The sequence below is a fragment of the Maniola hyperantus genome, chromosome 5 (assembly GCF_902806685.2).
Source record: "Maniola hyperantus chromosome 5, iAphHyp1.2, whole genome shotgun sequence".
Taxonomy (NCBI): Eukaryota; Metazoa; Arthropoda; class Insecta; order Lepidoptera; family Nymphalidae; genus Maniola; species Maniola hyperantus.
In genome coordinates, this window is record NC_048540.1 from 1766206 (window position 1) to 1780217 (window position 14012).

Genomic DNA, 14012 nt, shown 5'->3' on the forward strand with positions numbered 1-14012 from the left:
AACTTATGCAAAGGTAAGTCCAAAATAGTTTGCGGGATTTTATTATAAAAGGTAATACCCATACCCACAAATGAATATAGAATAGAATAGAAACGTTTTTTGCATACACCTTTTTCCAAGAAGGGAGGACAGTCCGCTCTCCACTATTTTGAAGGATACATCGAAAAAACCAACCATATTAGCTAAGTAAACGCAAATAAATAAAAAAAACCGATGAACACACATCGCATAGTTCGTAAAAAGTAACGAGAAACACAGGCAAGGCGGTAAATAATAAATGGATTCCCAAATATAAGTAAAAAGGCCATTCCATCAGCATAAAATAATACTCCCCCCGCGCCGTCAACGCATATCATTCGCCGGCAGAGGGCGGGTACGGTGTAATATCTAAATAAAAAGTGTTTTCCTCTAAAGGCAGGACTACAACGCATCGGCGGCTCCTCTGGTGCTGCAAATGTTCATGGGCGGCGGTAATCACTTAACATCAGGTGACCCGCCTGCTCGTTTGCTCGCTATATCTATAAAAAAAAAAAAAAACTACATACTTATGCAAATAAACTAGCTTATACTCACGACTTCGTCCGCGATGACTAAACAATTTTTAAACCCCGATTTTACCCCCTTACGGCGATTACGCACTACACTTCCGTCATCCGAGTTATATCCGTCATCCGTGAGAATACCAGCGATTATCTACGACATACGTCATAACCTCCCGTACAAACCTTATGTACCGTTTCCATCCTTATGTCGTCGACATTCCATCTACACGCACGAAACGTTTTGCGTCATCTTTCCTCATACGTATGGCTAAGGTTTGGAATACTCTTCCGCGATAGGTATGTGTTTCCTACCAATTACAACCCGGGTATCTTTAAAACAAGAGTGAATAGGCATCTTCTAGGTAAACGCGTCCCATCTTAGGCCACATCATCACTTCCCATCAGGTGTGATTGTGGTCAAGCGTACACCTATAATGAATAAAAAAAAAAAAAAAAAAAAAAAAAAAAAGAACGTATTTTCTCGGATCCGGATCGGATGTAGTGCGTAACCACTCTTAGAGGTTGAATTTAAAATAAAATCTTTGTGGATAGTAGCTTGTCAAATTTCAGCTCAATCCGTCCCGTGGTTTGAGCTGTGCGTTGATAGATCAGTGAGTCAGTCAGTCAGTCAGCTTTTCCTTTTATGTATATAGATAAGCAAGACCAATATAAGGTAGCACCAGAGGTTCGAGCACTGAAAAATAAAAATATAACTATAAAGACTGGTACTGATTTTGAGCACACCTAAATTTTAGTGTTCGCATGCTTTTCTTACTAATGTAATATGAAAAGGACAGACACAGTTTGACAGTTTTAAATTTAATTTAGAGCCGTCAAACCGCGTGACTTTGGCTGCCGCTAAGAAAAGATTTTTAAAAATTCAACCTAAATAAAATAAAATAGTAGGTATATATTTCAACCTAAATAAAATAAAAGAGATACACTTTTTTATTTTATTCAGGTTGAAATATATACCTATAATAGGAGGTAAAATAGAGGTTTGAAATTTGTGTAGTCCACACGGATAAAGTCTTGGGGTAAGCTAGTAATTAATACATGTGAGAATATTGGGATAGTTTGGAACAGTCATGTATGGTAAAGGCGAGTTTCAGAGAATAGCTCGGCAGTTTTCAATAGACAACGCAATGTAAACTCACCTTAAAAATAAAAAAAAGCATCCCGAGAGCCTACTACGAGCAATTTCATTCTCTCTGTAGTGAAATAAAAAATCTGGGTCAGGCAGGTTTGCAGCTTGTATTTACAAGTATTTTCGCGGATAACGCTTAGGAAGAGGATTGTACTGGATATGCTATAAAATACACTCTTTTATCCGACTCGGGAAGGGTTGTGAGTTTAGCAGTATTTGGGTGTATGGCTGTTCCCTTGTATTTATAAACCACTTGGTCGATTTTGATAATGAGGTATCGTTGGCTTCCTCCTAACGTTCTTTGAGCCTTTCATACAGGGTGTAACCAGAACGCTAGCAAAAACGAAGACAGGTGATAGTACCTACTGATGATTACTGGTATGATACCACAAAAACGCGAAAAAAATTCCCATAATTTTGTAAAAGTTTACGATCACCTACCTTACCGATTTATAATAAGGGTACCTCAGTACCCTTATTATAAATGCGAAAATGTATTTGTTTGTTGGTTTATTGGTTTGTTGGGTTTGTGGTTTGTCCTTCAATCACATCGCAACGGAGCAACGGATCAACGTGATTTTTACATGTATTATCGTTGACCTCTAGCATCAGTCAGATGTTTTATGTGACACCAGCCGAACCCCGTGGGAACTCTAATTTTCCGGGATCAAAAGTAGCCTATGTCCTTCCCCGGGTTGCAACCTATCTCTGTACCAAATTTCATCAAAATCGGGTGAACGGATAGGCCGTGAAAAGCTAGCAGACCGACAGACACACTTTCGCATTTATAATATTATTATCGAGTATGGATTAGGCAAATAAGCGCCTGCCTAGAAAATTTACACTCAAGGGTCTAAATACGGATATAATTTTTGTTTGGAATCCACCAATAAGCTGATTTTCATAACTTAGCTGCCAAAACAGCTATAGGTAGCTTTACTCTCTAGCTGGCACGACCAGACAATATCTAGTTACGAGTATGACCAGTTAGCCTGGCTTTAAGAGCTTTAAGCTGCAAGTAAACTTCTGTACCGTTTCGATAAGCGCAGCGTTTGGTATAGTCAGTGTTGTTATTGGATTTAATGACTATATGTATTGGATAGTCGGGAATTGGGATACTATTGATGCCTCGCCGGCTGGTTGAGACGGTTTGGAAACGATCATGTTTAGAACCAGTAAGACAATGTCGTTGAGAGTTGAGATACAAATCGGACACAATTTGAGCAATTTTTGCTGACTCGAGCACTCTCAATAAAATGTTTATTATTTTATTATGTTTATTATAGAATATCAGCATAGTTTCATACCTACATATTTTATACTAGCTGATGCCCGCGACTTCGTACGCGTGGATTTAGGTTCTTAAAAACCCTGTGAAATTTTCCGGGATAAAAAGTAGCCTATGTCCTTCCCCGAGTTGCAAGCTACCTCTGTACCAAATTTCGTCAAAATCGGTTGAACGGTTGAACCGTGAAAAGCTAGCAGACAGACAGACAGACAGACAGACTGACTGACAGACACACTTTCGCATTTATAATATTAAGTATGGAAGTATGGATTTTACGTTAGGTATCGTCAATTTTGAGATTACCATTTATTTTGTTGGAATTTGACAGGACCAAAGATTTTATTTCAATTTTCAAAAGTATTGTGGTAATTACCCAGTACCCATCCCTCAACCCTTATTGTGGTCAGGGATGGGTGGGTGGTATCTAAGTTTGTTGGTTTGTCCTTCAATCACGTCACAACGGCGCAACGGATTGACCTGCATTTTGACATGGGTATAGATAAAGACCTGGAGAGTGATATAGGCTACTTTTTATCCCAGAAAATCAAAGAGTTCCCACGGGATTTTTAAAAACCTAATTCCACTCGGACGAAGTCGCGGGCATCAGCTAGTTAATTTATATTTCAAAGCAACCGCAACAGAGAATTATAACATGAAACTTTGGAAAGGAGCAAGAATAATAAAGCATTGTACTCGCGAGGTTGTAAAGGATTCAGCATGATATACGGCCGTTCATACCGACTGCCCCCGCTCCGCTCCGCTCCCCACCGCTCCGACTTATAAATAAGTTATGGCGAGATTTACAGGATTCTCTGACCTTTATATTAAAACTTTAGAAATTTATACGTTCCTGTAAAGAGGTTTTGTTTAATTAAAAAAACAGCCAAGTGCGAGTCAGACTCGCGCACCGAGGGTTCCGTACTACAGTAAGTAGTACTTTTTCGACATTTTGCACGATAAATCAAAAACTATAATGCATAATAATTAATAAAAATCTCACTGATAAACGACGAAAAAATCCCACTTAGTATATTAACTTTTAAAGACGTGCATCGGACGAAGGTAGACGACGACTGAAATATTCTAATGTCGATTTTCTAAACGCCAAAAGTACGTTAACGTAACATTTTTTGGAGAATACTTCTCATCTTCATGAAACTGTCTCACTTAGCCCTACCAAAATAACCCCCCTGGTGGGTCCGGCTCTCGCCCCTTGTTTTTAAATCTGGTCGAAGTATGATAAGTACCAACGTCCCCATGTCCTATAATTTATGACGACACGGGTTATTAGGGCAAGGCGCCCTGCCCTATTCGCTAATACGTATTCAATTGTCGAAAAAGGCCCGTAAATGTTTTCAAATTACGCATAAATAATTTTAGCTTAAATAATAAAAAAAATTGGCGGCAGGTTCCCTTTATTTTTTTAATTTTTCGTCTTCATTAAATTGAGCGAGATTATTTGGTCATATAAATTGTTTTTCAAAATAATAGACGTAAAAAACATTTTTATTTAGGATTTTGTATGTCAAAACTTGGTATTAAAAGTAAATAAATAAAGTACCTGTCGGTATAAATCCAGTTTTGACAATATAGGTATTTGGTACAGTAATATAGTTTGCATCCTTGACACTGACATGGGCTACATTTTGTCGCAGAAAATCGAAAAGCTCCTACGGGCTTTTTAAAAATCTAAATCCACATGGATAAAGGCGCGGGCATGAAAAATCCAGGAAAAAGTCAAAGTCAAATAGTCTATTCAAAAAATAGATAATAAATTACACTTTTTGATGGACGGTTGTTGCATTTGTAAAATGATATAGTGGTGATAACTTTTACGCGAACTTAAAACTAAAGCTACGAGGGTCCCAAACGCACCCAGGTCTGAGAAGAGTCCAAAACAAACTCAGCCCAGGTATTCTTTTTATTATCACAACTTTACAAAATCACTTAAACTTATTAGAACTATCATAAAGCAGTTAAGCAAGCCTTCTTATCATTTAAAATAGTATAACTCTTTACATTGTAATAGGTTTTTTTAATAAGTTTACATTTTATGACTTTGAACTTGTTGAGAGACAACTCCAATATGTCTTCTGGAAGCTTATTATAAAAACGCATAGAAGAATTACCAACAAATGAATTGCTAACTCTAATGGTGGGCATTACAAGTTTATTTTTTTAAAGACCAAGACAACACCAAAACGTGACCAAGACACGAATCGGCCAAGTGCGAGTCATACTCGCGCACCGAGGGTCCCTACTCGGGTTTTTTTACATCAAGCACGATAAATCAAAAACTAAATAAAATAAATAAAAATCTGTTTCAGTATCTACAGATAAAGCCCTTTCTAATGATACCCCACTTTTGTTATACAGTGCAGTGTATACCTAGTTATCTTACTGTGAAAATTGAAATTACTAATTCTTTTTTCATGAACACGTTTTTTGAAGTGATGTTACGACAAATTTACGGGTTTTGGATTTTTTCCCCTACCTGCCAAATTTCATGACTCTAGCTCAACTGGAAGCACCCTATAGACGGACAAACGGACAGAAAGACAACAAAGTGATCCTATAAAGGTTTCTTTTTCACTTTGGAGGTACGGAACCCTATAAATCGTTTAAGAGTATTGAGCACATCCTCGATAAGTTAATATAAGTAACATAATTAGACGTACTCGTAGGTCAAGAAGAAGGTAAGTACTTAATTAAAATGTTCCCATTATGATCCAATCGGTAAGCAAAACTAAGTACTCCCAGTTCGTTCCATTTACAATGTAAATAAACCAGCACACTTATTATTTTCATCCGAGTACCTACTCTAGTATTCTAGATTGTGGGCACAATGCCGGGTCCCAGCGAGCGGAGTCGCACCGCCCAAACAATAGCAATATCGAGAAAAGGTTAATTCAGCTGACTCATAAGTAACTCGCATTCGCTTGCCATTTTGTGAAAAGAAATCTTTTTTTGTAAAGTCTCTCTTCAGGCGTAGTTGCAATGAGTTAATGTGGCCAGCCTTTCAGGACTTTCGGGGAAAGTTCTGAAACTTTTTATATGAATCCCATTGTTTGAATCATTGCATTTTTCAGCCAACTACGGCAATGCCAAAAGGAAGGGTTATGATTTTGGCAGTCTATGTGTGTGTATATGTTGGTTTGTATTTCTGTGTGTTCCACTGTAGCGGCTACACTACTGGGCCGATTTTGATAAATTAGGTGGCAATTGATTCGTTGTTATGGTCCGGGTGGCATAGGCTACATTTTAAATAAACAAAAACAATATGGCGAATGTTGCACCCAAAAAGTGGGGGTCTCAAATGCATGTATTCCATGAGGGGTGTTACCCCTTTCCATTAATTCTGTTCTATAGGGATTTTCTTGGAATAATAATGTAGCAAGATCCTAGATCCTAACACTTTAATAATGCCAAAAAATTGCTGAGTCATCCACACTTATCAAGTTTTCACTACTCATATGCAAAAATGTGTTTATTTGTTGTAATTCAATTACGCTGCACCGAAGATCAACGTGAATTTTTGCATGGATTTAAGTAAAAGACCTTTTGGAGACTACATTTTATTCGCCAAAATTTAAAAAATAAGGTATTTTTAAAAAACTGAATCCACGCGGATGAAGTTGTGGGTTAGCTCGTATTTTAATGAAACCTTCCAAAAGGTGCTCAAGATAAAAAATGTCCTCTAAAATCATGCCAACGCGTGGAAACCCTGACCAAAACCGCCTTCCCTACTAAGTAGAACCCTCTCCCTCACATGATTTGAGTTTAATATCCCTGCAGAGTGCTGCATTCTTTCGCAAGGAAATGGCAAGCGGGGGGAGCCGGGCTATGGCACTATGGCATGTTAAAGTGACTGATGCGGCAATGACAGGGTGGAAATCTTTTGGAAGCTTTTGTTTATAGCGTTTAGGTATTCCAACTATGGAAGGGCGTTGCAAAGTTACGTGAAAGTTGGAAATGTATGAATTGATTTTGTTTTGCTTAAGCCCTAATTTATGAAATACTATGATGCCCGCGACTTCATCCACGTGACGTGGTAACTCTTCGGTTTCCAAAAGTAACCTAGGTACATGCACAGAATGCGATATAATAGAGGATGTGTATCACGTCTTAGTGGAGTGTGTCCGGAACGAAATAGAAAGGCATAATTTTATAAATAGGTTTAATATTGATTTGAGAGAAGTGGGTACTTGTAACAGTGTTTTGGTCCTCCCTTTGTCTAAGGAGGCCAGAGCACTGTGCAAGCTGTATAAAACGTACTCAAATCTTAGAAGTTAGAACATAATGAAATGTTTGCTCCTATGAGGGTGACATGTTTAGGTTGTAAACAAACCCTCTACAAAAATCTAGAAAAAAAAAAAAAAAAAAAAACCTAGGTACATCAATCTCCGTGATGCAAGCGAATCACCGCAGATCCACTTCTAAACTGTTCTAAAGGGGTCGGTCGGAAAAATACCTACAAATCTGTTACAACGAAGAATTATTGTAGGTATTGGAAATTGTTTTACTTATGAGATCTCTAGACCGTATCGCTCGCAGCATCACTGCGTCTTAAATCCAGCAAACTTCCTGCACAGTGATGAGTGCGTCTAATGACAGAGGGTGTCCGGTAGTGTCCGTCATCGAGGGGAGACCAATGTGGAAATGTTACTAACAGTGGGGTGACTAGACGAATTGATTCTGTTTAAAGCCTTTTTATTATCTGTTTTGACTGGGCTTTCATGTTGTCCGCGTTTTAGGTTTCTAAAAATCTTATGGGAACTATTTTCTGGAATAAAAAGTAGCCTTTGTTACTCTCCAGGATTTTAACTATAGCCATGCGAAAAATTACATCAAGCTGTTGCTCCGTTGGTATGTGATTGAATAAAAACCGGCCAAGTGCGAGTCAGGCTCGCGCAACGAGGGTTCCGTACTACAGTCGTATTTTTTTGACATTTTGCACGATAATTCAAAAACTATGATGCATAAAAATAAATAAAAATCTGTTTTAGAATGCACAGGTGAAGCCCTTTCATATGATACCCCACTTGATGGTAGTTATCTTACTTTTAAAATTGAAAACACTGATTATTAGTTCATGGCCACAATTTAATTTTATTTGTGTGGTGTAACCACAAATTCACAGTTTTCAGATTTTTCCCCATATGTCTGCTATAAGATCTACCTACCTGCCAAATTTCATGATCCTACGTCAACGGGTACGGTACCCTGTAGATTTCTTGACAGACAGACAGACAACAAATGAATTTATAAGGGTTCCGTTTTTCCTTTTGAGGTACGGAACCCTAAAAACGAATCCTAACCCGTGTCTAGTTTAACATTTAATCGCGTACCTATTCTCGTAAATAACTGAGTCTTATTTCCCGTCATACATAACTGCAATGTTTCTATCACCGATTTCCCTCCAACGTCGCCTCCCCCCCCACAATTTATGACGTCACGGACTATTAGGGAGGCCAGGCGGAATACTCGCCGAAAACATTATTATTTACGACCATCTCTAGAGAAGATACATTAATAATAATAAAATTGATTTCTCCGTGCAAAAAAGACGCTTTCTGTCCGGATGGTGAGTATTGGGGTCTAAAATGGGAGGTCCTGGGTTGCATTCCCGGCGGCTATTTGAGAATATTTTTTTCATTTTTCTCTAGTCCAGTAGAAGTCTTTGACCGTAGCCAGTTTCATTTTGTCAGTATGATACCTACCAACAAAATACCACAAGCAAATTAGCGTACCGATAAGAAGCTAGCCTCTACATCTTAGACGGCATCATCACTTACCACCGTGAGATCATGGTCTTATTTTTTTTTTAATTTTACATAATTTAAGTAGAGGTTAGAGCTACTTTCTAAGGTTCCGTATCCAAAGGGTGCCAACAGGATCCTATTACTAAGCCTCTGCTGTCCGTCCCTCTGTCCGTTCATCTGTCAGTCCGGCAGCGGGCTGTATCTCGTGAATCGTATAGGAAAAAGAGTAGAAATGTTCACAGAATAGGTATGTATTTCTATTACCGTTGTAACAACAAATAACAAAAATTTCAAATTTGCCGCTATGAAAATTAGAAAAATTAAAAAGTTTTATTTTTAAAAATAGTGATAGTCCGACTCGCACTTGACCGACCTTGTAATTTTAAAAGAAATAATTAAAATAAAATTAGTACTGAATCCAGATGGTCTTTGCGATGTCGTTTGATGTCTTCTATCCACCTAGTCCTAAGGGGAGGTCTGAGCAATTTACAGTTACACAATATTACGAGTAAGTACAGAATATTCCTGGTACCCTCAAAGCTGATTACGGGAAATTGGGTCACAACCCGAAATACATTTAGGCGATAATTGCTTGCTCCATAAACGATATTATAGCTCGTTCATTTTACGAATTTATTTTTGACAGGTCGAGTCCTATTAAATATTTGACTGTTCACGACAGTTAGGTAATCTAACAAAACGTCAAGACTTCGACGTCACTTGCAAGCGTCAAATGTTAGTAGGTAAATTTGACGCAGGTAGCTCTATTTTTCTTTGATTCACGTCACCATAGCCATAATCTAAATATATAAAAGGAAAAGGTGACTGACTGGCTGATCTATCAACGCACAACTCAAACTACTGGACGGATCGGGCTGAAATTTGGTATGCAGAGAGCTAATATGACGTGTGAGTCCACGTGGACGAAGTCGCGAGCATAAGCTAGTACTATAAGATTCCCGCAACTTCATCCGCGTGGAATTAGATTTTTAAAAATCTTTAAAAATTTAAAAAATAAAAAAATAAAAATATTTAAAATTCGGGATCTTCGGGATCTCCGGGATTCAAGATATCTTTGTACCAAATCGGTCCAAAATTAGTAGAGCTGATCAACCTGAAAAGGTAACAGTCAGATAGACTTTTAAAACGACTTACATTCGCATTTATAATTATTTTACTAAGATTGATTTTTTTATAATTTTGTCTGATCCTTACTGTCAACGAATTCGTAACTTAATAGATATTGTGTGATGTCAAAATCATCATTATCATCATCATCAACCGATAGACGTCCACTGCTGGACTTAGGTCTCTTGTAGGGACTTCCACACGCCACGGTCTTGTGCCGCCTGCATCCAGCGGCTCTCTGTCAAAATAGGTAGCAGTATTTGAGCCGGTTATAGTACAGCCTTATATGAGTAATGAGCATCAAAGGGACGTCTTAATTAATGCTAACAAACTCATTAACCGCGCGAAAGCCGAAGTTTCAAATTTATGCGTTTATTATTGTGGAACAACTCACGGCGGAAAATAACACCATTTGCATAATTACGCCAAGTGAATTTAAACTCTTTATACCAGCACTATAAAGGTGAAAATCTCTTGAAGTAATTAATAGTGAAAATCTTAGCGGAAAAGTTAGTTTAATGGGCACAGTAATAAAGATGAAATGAGTTATTGTTTGGATACGCCTATTTCTACGCTTTTCTTTTGTGCTTTTTGTAAACAATTCCTACAGGTGTGTGCAGAAAGTAAATAAGAAATATTTTTTAGGTACTATCAGCTGATAAGCCGTAAGTATTATAATATATAGCCTCAGACTTTGATTGCGTGGATTAGGGTTTTTAAAAATCCCGTGGGAACTCTTTGATTTTTTTCTTTTGTAATCGAAAACCCAAATAATTAAGATGTTTGCTCCCATGAGGGTGGCATAATTCATAAACAAACCCTTCGTAAAAATTTAGAATTAAAAAAATTAAAGAAAAGAATTCTACTTAGAATAAACAGTGAAAGAAGCAAACATTTTTAAATAGGTAGTAGAAATAATAGTCGTAGCACAACGTTAAACACTATTTCCAAGCAATCCTAGCTCAGCGAGCTTGTTTACTTGAATATCTTGCTCTAAACTTAGTTCGCGAACTTTAGAAAAGCTAATAACGGAAAATGAAAATTTAGAGCATTCAGAGCGAGTTCCTCTCAAGAGCGTCGGGTGCTGATATTTAAACTTTGTATTATTGACAGAGAGGATAAAGTCACAAGTCATAAGATAAGAAAAGGTGATGATTGGCTACTTTTAGCTTTAGGGCGGTTTTTTTTTTTTTTTAATTCAGACACAAGTACGAGAAGTTCAAGGTTGGACGTAAAACGCACACAAAAGCGCCCTAGGAGTTCATTTAATTATTTTTAGGGTTCCATACCTCAAAAGGAAAAACGGAACCCTTATAGGATCACTTTGTATGTTATTGATTTGCCAAAATAGCTGCTTTCGATTACAGCTTTTTGTATAGCTATACCGATTTGATTCTTCTATGATATTCTTAGTTTTATGATTTCCATCATCATCATCATCATCATCATCATCGTTAACTCTCCTTGTAGGGACTTCCGCACGCCACGATCTTGCGCTACCTAAATCCAGTAGCAATTCGTTTGATATCGTCTGTCCATCTTGTGGGGCGGTTTTCCAACGCTGCGATTTCCGGTGCGAGGTCGCCATTTTAGCACCTTGGGACACCAACGTCTATCGGTTTTTTCTAGCTATACGCCCTGCCCATTGCCACTTCAGCTTCGCAACCCAATCAGCTATGTCATTCATTCTACGGATCTACTTATTTCTGATTTGATCACGTAGAGAAACTTCAAGCAAAGCTCTCTCTCCATCGCCCGCTGAGTGACTCTGAGCTTTTTTATGAGGCCCATAGTTACCGACCATGTATTGAAGGCCACTCTATGTATATTAAATCTCGTTGTACGTCAAGTTTTGAACAATTTAAAAGTAGGAATCGAAGTGGACGTCCAAGTTGTCCGCACAATGCCTGCGGCCGGGCCTTGTTCGGAAAACGACGGACTTTTTAAAGTCATTCGCGTAGTGGTTTGTATCGGAGCGGGCCATAATATTTGCAGTGGAATTCTACTTCCGAAATCTCTTTTCCGAGAGTTCTTTTAAACTGGGTTTGTGTATGGTTTGCAATAACGACTTATATTTACTTCTTTCGAAGTTATTACATTTTACGCAATTAAAATATCACTTGCTTTATCGGTGAAGGAAAACATCGTGAGGTAACCTGCATGCTGATAGTTCTCCATATGATTCTCAAAGGTGTGTGAAGTCGGCTAATCTGCACTTGGCCAGCGTGGTAGATGAAGGTCAAAACTCTTCTAATTCTGAGAGGAGACTCGTGCTCAGTAGTGAGCTGCAAAAGGGTTGATCATGATGAAGCTTTTGGTTCCTTGTACAAAACGAGACTTCTTCTTTCTATCATCCCTCTATTTTTTTTACTTTTGAGGTACGGAACCCTTAAAAGACGATACGTGAGAGAGTTAGAAAGGCGCTATGTCTCTGTTTTAGTTTTCAGAAGAAACATGAACTTAGTTGAACTGAACGAATTCAACAGTAATAGTTGTTTTCGCGCCGTATGGGAGTAGTTTGAAGCAGTTAGCAGCTCAGAGGAGTAGAGGAGCGTAAAAGGCTTCTACTAATTACAAATAAGTAGTTTAGTGCTAATGAAAGTTACCGGTTAACGCGCGAATCCGTTGTACTCGAGCGTGTGTTTGTTGCGCCGTGAAGAGAACTCCAGCGTGGAAACTTTTCCGACGAAACTTTTGATCCTTCAATGCATCTTGAGTGTTAATGTTTATATCTTATTCGTCAAATTAACTGAGTACCAAGTCTTATACAATACAATACAAGCTGATGTCCGCAACTTCGTTCTTTTCAGGGTTCCATACCTCCAAAGGAAAAAAGGGCCTTATAAGATCACTTCGTTGTCTGTCTGTCTCTCAAGAAACCTATAGAGTGCTTCCCGTTGACCTAGAATCATGAAATTTGGCAGGTAGGTAGGTAAATATAAGTACATTTGACTCAGGTAGTCCTAAAGTAGGCCTATTTTTTTTATTTTACGTCACCATAGCCCCAATTTTTGACATAATATCGTCGATTCAGGATCCAACCAAGAATTCTGTCACTCTAGTTCAATCTGGCTATGCTGCCACATGAGTCTTATTTAAAACTAGGTTATGCTCGCGACTTCGCCCATGTGGACTACAAAAATTTCAAACCCCTATTTTACCGCCTTAGGGGTTGAATTTTCAAAAATTCTTTCTTAGCGGATGCCTACGTGATAATTGCTATCTGAATGCCAAATTTCACCCGATTCGTCCAGTAGTTTGAACTATGCGTTGATAGATCACTCAGTCAGTCAGTTAGTCAGTCACCTTTTCCTTTTATATATTCCTATAAGTAGCCTAAAAGTAGAAGACAAAAAGTCAGCTTATTTTTGACTGGTAACGATGATAAATGTTTTGTAGAACATGTAACGTGGCGGTAACGTGGTCTCACGAAGCTGACGTAGGCACATTTTAGTGCGGCATCACTGCCATTAGGTGTTACCATGCTGTAACAGGAAATTAACATTGACAGTTTTGAAAGTTACACTTTATTGGCCGCGTTTTATTTTAAGAGAAGCTTATTCGTAATGCGCTCCAAACACACACAGGTTCGCGACAGGTCGAGATGGCAATCGAGGTATGAGGCGGGGGATTGCCCCGCACACCAATTGCCATTTCGACATGTCGCAAATTATAGTTCGACTCTCATGACGTGTTTACACACTGAATGAAAGTAGATACGCTCTAGGAGGTAATAACTGGAGTCTGTGGTTTTCCAGTTTAAACATTTTGTTTTGAAGATGCAGGGTTCAAGGATTTACATAAGCACAAATATTTAAACGCTTGTAACTTTAAAACTGACAGTAGAGCGGAGCGAGACCAATAATTAATCTATGACTGACAGTTTTACGGAAATCTGACAAACCACATGTAGGTACCTACACAAATATTAGTTTTTAGAACGTGGCATGGCTAATATATTATATAAGTATTATATATTTAATATTAAGAGGGCTCTGGACGGTGCTTTCTTCATACAAACGTAGGAGGGTAATTACTACATTATTTGATACGCTCAAAACTAAGTATTATATCGATTTCTCTTGTCATTATTTAGGTTTATTGATATATAAAACATTGAAAAAAATATTGATTTTAAAGATACG